Source organism: Adiantum capillus-veneris, chromosome 15 (genome assembly GCF_014529385.1).
Source record: "Adiantum capillus-veneris isolate H3 chromosome 15, ASM1452938v2, whole genome shotgun sequence".
Lineage (NCBI taxonomy): Eukaryota > Viridiplantae > Streptophyta > Polypodiopsida > Polypodiales > Pteridaceae > Adiantum > Adiantum capillus-veneris.
Window position 1 is genome coordinate 9998025 of NC_140945.1, and position 7811 is coordinate 10005835.

Consider the following 7811-nt stretch of genomic DNA (forward strand, 5'->3'; position numbering starts at 1 on the left):
TGACACTCAAGGGTGCCTAATAAAAATCAACCCTAGAGAGAGAGAGAGAGGATAATTTTTTAGTGCCCAACGAATGATGCAGCAAGGAGAAGTAGGGAGAGAGAAAGACATAGCAAAATGTTCAAGGGTGTAGGAATAATTTTAAAAGACACTAAAACTTGTACGAATCTTAAACAAAAGTTAATATCTATGGTGGAGAGAGAGAGAGAGAGAGAGAGAGAGAGAGAGAGAGAGCAATCATAGTCCATGCAACTACTATCCACCCAACATGTGTGTGTGTGTGTGTGTGTGTGTGTGTGTGTGTGTGTGTGTGTGTGTGTGTGTGTGTGTGAGAGAGAGAGAGAGAGAGAGAGAGAGAGAGGTTTTGCTGCACGTGGGGGGGGGGGGGGACCATAGAAATTTTGAATTTCATATTTACAATACTAGAACCTATATGTGTATGCACACGTGTGTTGGAATTAGGGTTGTAGAGAGACACACATAGCTTGGAGAAGACGAAGGAAGCTCAAGGCACACAATAGAGAGTGTGTTACTTAGTATGCAATGGAAAGATAGATAGACCTAGAGTGATGGGCGTATAAACAATGCTCGGGGGAAAAAACCTCCTAAAGAGGAAAAAAATGCCCCGGCGAACCTAGTGTGTTCACACACATCACTACCACTTGTATATGGTAACAAATCCCCCATGGAGTGATGCGGTGAACGAGAGCTGGCACATGAGTAAAGGGAACTGCCATGCCCTGAGGACATGATCAGCCCACAAAGGGGAGTAAGCCCAAAGCTTTTCGGAAAGCTTCAAGCTTCTCACGAGACAATGCCTTTGTGAAAAGGTCTGCAAGGTTGTCCTGTGTTGGCACATAAGCCCAGCTGATCTCTCCTATTCAGAGCCTCTCCCTGACATAGTGATAATGCACCTCAATGTGCTTTGTGCGAGCATGAAAAACTGGGTTCTTTGCAACTGGCAATGCGCTTTGACTGTCAGTGTAGATAGTGTTGGCAGTGTCCTGTTTAACACCCAAATCAGCCATAAGGCATCTGAGCCATACACACTCAACAGTAGCTGTGAAGACTGCCCTGTACTCGGCCTCACAACTCAAAGTGGCCACAGTACGTTTCTTCTTGCTCAACCATGATATACATGAACTGCCAAGCATGAAACAAAAACCACTTGTGGACACTCGTGTGTCGGAAACGAGCCCAATCTAAGTCCGAAAAAGCATGTAAGTCTGGCTGGAATGATCCCCCCTTGGGATAAAACAAGCCAAGATGTAAAGTGCCACTAAGGTAGTGGAAAATCCTCTTGACAACCTGCCAATGCTTAGACCCTGGGCTATGCATAAATTTGATGACCTGTGAGACTGCAAACTGAATATATGGCCTCGTGTTGCATACATAAATGAGGTAGCCAACAGCAGTTTGGTAAAGAGTGACATCAGCAGGATCGCAAGCATCATGTAGACTCAACTTCAAACCTGTTTTCATGGGAGTGGCAATAGGTTTGCAATCCTCAACTCCAAACTTACATAGCAATGTCTCTATGTAACTTTTCTGACACAAGGCAATCCACCATCACACTGCTTAAACTGTATACCGAAGTAATGATGCAACAGCCCCAAATCTTTCATCTTGAAAGTAGCATTCAAATCAGCCTTAAATTCAGCAATATGTCTCTCATTTGGTCCAGTGATCAGCAAATCATCGACATAAAGAACCACAATGTGAAGTATATCACCCTCACGCTTTACATACAATGTGCTTTCTGTTGGACTGTAACGAAAGCCTCGTTTAACCAAATGAGTGTCAACTTTCTCATACCAAGCATGAGGAGATTGCTTCAACCCATACAAAGCCTTCTTACATCTGCACACTTTGTCCTCTTATCCTTTTATGACAAAACCGCAAGGCTGCGTTACATAAACTTCCTCAAATATTTCACCATTCAAGAAAGCAGTAACAATGTCTGATTGATGTACATCCCAACCAAAATGAGCTTAATGCACATAGAAAACGCACAGTAGTCATACGACAAGTGGGAGCAAAAGTCTCTGCATAATCTATGCCTTTTTGTTGTGCATAACCCTTTGCAACAAGGCGAGCCTTCTGGCAATCGATCTCACAATTCGGCTTGCGTTTTAACTTGTAAATCCACTTCGTACCAATGGCCTTTTTGCCAGGAGGCAAATCACATAAAATTCATGTGTCATTTTCTATAAGTGCATCATATTCTGATTGCATGGCAGCCATCCAATTTTTTGAATTCTGTGCTTCATGGCTATTCAACATCATGTAAGCTAGAAATAGCCAAATCATTACAATCTGATGTATAAGATGCATGGCGAGAGCCTGAACAAGTACGACTAGACAAAGGTGCATCCAATTTACTATCACGCAAAGTGTGCACCAGCCATTTTGGCATACCTCTAGCCTGCTGAAAATCAGTAATAAGGCTGGGCTGATCTGTAACATTTTCAGAAACCCCCATAGGCTGTACATTTGTCTCATTGGAAATTACATTCGTATTTCCACCACTGAAAAGAGGCAACAAAGTGTCATAAATGTCCTGTGAGCTGATATTACTATCTCTAGTACATGAAAGCAAGGGCTGAACAGAATCTTCCACAAACACTACATCCCGTGATACCAAAATACGCTTTGTTTGCGGATGATATAACTTGTAACCTTTGCTTTCAGCACTATAACCAACAAAAATACATTTCATAGCCTTATCATCCAATTTTCTGCGTTGTGTTTGTGGCACCAAAGCATATGCCAAACAGCCAAAAACACGCATGTGCTCAATAGAGGGCTTTCTATCATTCCATGCTTCATATGGAGTAATAGACTGCAAATCTTTCGTAGGACACTTGTTAAGTACATAAGTGGCACACATGATGGCCTCAAGCCAAAAAGAATGCGGCAAAGCTTGACTTTTGACCATACATCATGCCATTTCCATCAATGACCTGTTTTTCCTCTGAGCAACACCATTTTGTTGACGTGTATAAGGCACTCTACATTGGTGTTTTATCCCATGATTAGCCAGAAATGCATTGAATTCATGAGACATATACTCCCCCCCTCAATCGGAACGGAGGGTGCCCATAGTAAATTTTGAGACATTTTCAGCCATAGCCAGAAATTGTTTGAAGCACATAAAAACTTCGGACTTCGCTTTAAGCGGAAATACCTATGCATGCTTGTAGTAATCATCAATGAAAGTCACGAAGTACAGGTAATTGCCCAAGGACGGAGTTTGCATGGGCCCACAAACATCACTACGCACAAGCTACAACCTGCATGTGGCCCTAACTGAACCATCCTTTGGAAACTTAGAACGTTGCATCTTACCCAAAATATAGCCTTCACAAACGTGTTTGACAGGTGCTTCAAGAGGCGGCAAAGAAGCAACCATATCAAATTTCTGGAAATGCACCAATCTGGCAAAATTCAAATGACCAAAACGTGCATGCCAAAGTTTTGCATCTGAAATAGCCCTTGAATCTGCAACTGCATTTGCAAAATTTTGTCCACACTTGTCATACAAAGTGAGCTTATACAGCCCACGACACAAAAGCCCAGATGCAACAATTTCATCACCAAAACTGAGATCATGAACTGTATATCTGTCATCCACAAATTTGACTACAAGTCCAAGTCTAGCAAGTGCAGATACAGACAAAAGATTCTTCTTGATCCCAGGGACATAAAGTGCATCAACAAGTGTGAAGGAACTGCCATTTGCAGCAGTAAGCACAATCTTTCCAACTCCCTGAACCGGATAAGAGGCATTAATTGCACAAGTGACTGAATTCCCATGAGGGACAGACTCGAGAGAGGTAAACAATTCACGATGTGAGGTAATGTGCTTTATAGCACCACTATCAAAATACCACACATATGAATCTGCAGCAACTGACAAGCATGCATCATGGACAACGGGATTGTAAGTGCACTCTGCGCTAAAAGCCCATTCTGCATCAACATCAACATCACAGTCTCCTTTCATAGAAGACTTGAAGGAGTACGAGCGGAAGTGCGACGCGAGAGAGAGTGCGAGAAGAAGAGCACGACGATATGGTGAACTCGCTCTACTGTAATGTGTAGAGCATAGTGAGTTCTTATTAGGTTTTACAAAAGAATATACATACCTGGCGGCCCGCCCACTTATTTGGGCGACCACATTGGGCTTTATACCCCAACAACCTCCCACTTAAAGTCCAATGTGGTACTTTAAGTGTGAGAGAAGCTACTATACAAGCTAATATACAAGAGATGTAGAGAAGTGATGTACTACCCTACACCTATCTACTTGCGAAAATGTGCAAAGCTCTCTGAGGGAAGTCCTTTTGTAAGTAGATCAGCAAGATTTTCTGTGGTGTGAACTTTGACAAGCTGAAGCTGCTTATCATCGAGCATTTCCCTGATGAAATGATACTTGACATCCACATGCTTTGTCTTTAAGTGATAAACTGGATTACGAGCCAATTGTATAGCACTTTGACTATCACAATATAACACAGGCATCTCTTCTTTGATTCCCAAATCTGTTACTAGTCGATTAAGCCAAATTGATTCTTTGCATGCCTCTGATGCTGCAACATATTCAGCCTTTGTAGTAGACTGAGTAACACAATCTTGTAATCTAGAACGCCATGATACTGCTCCACCAGCCAATGTAAAGACATACCCTGACGTAGACCTTCGGTTGTCTAAGTCACCTGCATAATCTGAGTGTGTAAAACCCTTTACACTTAGCTCCTGACTCCCATAGCATATACGCATACTCTTTGTAGCTTTCAGGTATCTCAATATTCCTTTCACTGCCTCCCAATGTTTCTTGCCTGGGTTTGACATGTATCGACTTACTACTCCCACTGCAAATGCAATGTCTGTGCGAGTAGCAATCATTGCATACATCAAACTACCCACTGCAGACGCATATGGAATCTTATCCGTTTCAGCCTGTTCTTCCTCAGACACAGGACAATCTTGTTTGCTAAGTTTCACATATGGTGGCAATGGAACACTCAGTGCCTTTCCCTTCTCCATATTGAAACATTGCAAAACCTTCTCAATATACTCTGTTTGAGATAACCAAATCAACTTCTTTGATCTGTCTCTATCAATGCGCATACCAAGAATATGACTTGCCTCACCCATATCTTTCATGTCAAACGATTTTGCCATCTTTGACTTCAAAGCTGAAATTTCTTCCAAGTGCTTGCCAGCAATCAACATGTCATCCACATACAAAATAAGGATCATCCAACTGCCATCCTTAGCCTTCTTTGTATATAGACAATGATCGAACTCACTACGTTTGTAGACTTGAGAAAGCATAAACTTGTGGAACTTATGGTACCATGCCCTCGGTGATTGTTTTAAGCCATAAAGACTCTTTAACAACTGGCATACCAAATCTTCCTTGCCTTTCTCAACAAACCCTTCTGGCTGCTGCATGTAAATTTCCACATCTAAATCACCATGCAAGAACGTTGTCTTGACATCCATTTGGTGCAACACCAAATCTAATATGGCAACCAATGCAAGAAAGCATCTCAATGTAGTCACCTAGACCACCGGAGAGAAGACTTCATCAAAGTCAATGCCTTGTTCTTGCTTAAAGCCCTTGGCAACAATCCTTGCTTTGTACTTTGGCTGACTATCATGAGCGGTGATTTTATACCTGTAAACCCATTTACAAGGTAGAGCCTTTTTGCCCCGTGGTAATTTAACTAGCTTCCATGTCTGGTTTTTATGCAGAGCTGTCATCTCTGACTGCATGGCCAATTGCCAATTCCCGGAGTCCTTCATTTGCACTGCTTCCTTGTACCATGAAGGCTCATTGCAATCAGTCAACATGACATAGTTCATAGATGGAACAAACCTATCAGGAGGTTGTGTGACACGTCCAGATCTACGCACAATAGATGGCTCAGGCTCAGCCACAACCTGTGGTTCCACTCTATCCTGTCCTTGCTCCTCTTGAGCCCTGACATTTTGTCTTGCACGTGCAGGTCCATCTTCTTGGAAGATAACTCTTCTAATCTCCTCAACCCTCTCTCGTTTAGAATGATATTTGGATTCATTAAAGTGAACATCATTGCTGCGGAGAACCTTTTTGGATTCGGGATCCCAAAGTCTGTACCCCATCTCACCAGAATTACCATAGCCTAGAAAGATGCACTTTCTACTCTTTGGCTCAAGTTTGTTCCTAAATTCCTTTGGAACGTGAGTATATGCCTCACAGCCAAAGACTCTGAGATGCTTGTATGAGGGCATTTTGCCTGACCATACCATCTCTGGCACTGAATCCTTCTGCAAAACCTTGCTAGGAGATCTATTTACAAGATGAACAGCTGTTGATACAGCTTCAGTCCAAAACCCATTTGGCAGCTGTGCATTAGACAACATACTTCTGACCTTCTCTTGTATGGTCCTATTCATCCTCTCAACAACACCATTTTGAGGAGGATTGTAAGGAGCAGTAAGTTCACGTTTTATAACTTTTGACTCACAAAAGTCCTGAAAGGCCTTTGAAACATACTCTCCACCATTGTCAATGCGTAAGCATTTAAGCTTCTTGCCACTCTGATTCTCCACAAGTGTCACAAACATTTGGAAAACACTAAACGCTTCATCCTTGTGCTTGAGAAAGTAAAACCATACTTTCCTCGAGTAATCATCTATAAATGTCATAAAGTAAGAAGCTCCCCCTAGAGATAGGTTAGTCATAGGTCCACACAAATCACTATGAACAAGTGCCAACTGTGTATCTCTTCTACTGCTTCTATGCTTATGTGGCTGCTGTGTTTGCTTACCATACAGACAATGTTCACAGAATTCAAAATCATTAAATGAAAAGCCAGGTAAATAACCAGAACGAGACAAGATTTCCATTCCCTTCTTGGACATATGTCCTAACCGGCTATGCCACAAAGAAACGTTCGGCTGCTCGGTTACATTGATTACATTTTTAGAGACATTTGATACATAAATCATGTAAAGTCCTCCAGACTTTACTCCATGTGCTACTATCATAGAACCCTTGGATATCTTCCACATGTTCTGTCCAAAAGTGGTGACGTAGCCAGCATCATCAAGTAAACATGTGCTGATCAAGCTCTTTGTAATTGCAGGAACGTCTCTCACATTCTTCAGCGTGAAAGAAGAGCCATTCTGAAACTTCAATTGAACATCTCCAACACCTTAGATCTCACATGTCTGCCCATTGCCTAGCCCAACATGATCTTTAGTGGTCACATAAGAACTAAACCACTCCTTGTTTGGAGACACATGAAGTGATGCCCCTGAGTCTATAATCCAGTCACTCAGTGCATTTCCATCAGATGCTGTAAGAAGAGCTGAGTCCATTGTATTCTTCAAGAAGTAGATGTCTCCTGACACTAGACTGTCATCCTCTGCAACAGTGTTTGTCACATTTATTTCTTGAATCTTCACTGAGGACTTGTTCTTCTCACCATGGTCTTCAGCTTTCTCTTTGCCTTTTTCTGCTTTCCATTCTCTGCAGTCTCTTTTCATGTGACCCTTCTTGCCACAATGGTAGCATCCTATGTCACTCTTGCCTTTTTAGCACTGCGAGACTTGCTACGAGACTGATTCCTCTTTCCACCTTTGTATTTTTCTTTGGTCCTTCCCCTGACAACTAAAGTTGTTCCTTTGCCTTTGTCCATTGTCTTTCTATTGGTTTCTTCAGTAAGCAGACTTCCTTCTACACCTGCTATGTTCAAACCATCTGGAGGTGCAGAATTACTCAAAGCTGTGCGAAAAGTGTCCCAAATTTCCGGCAA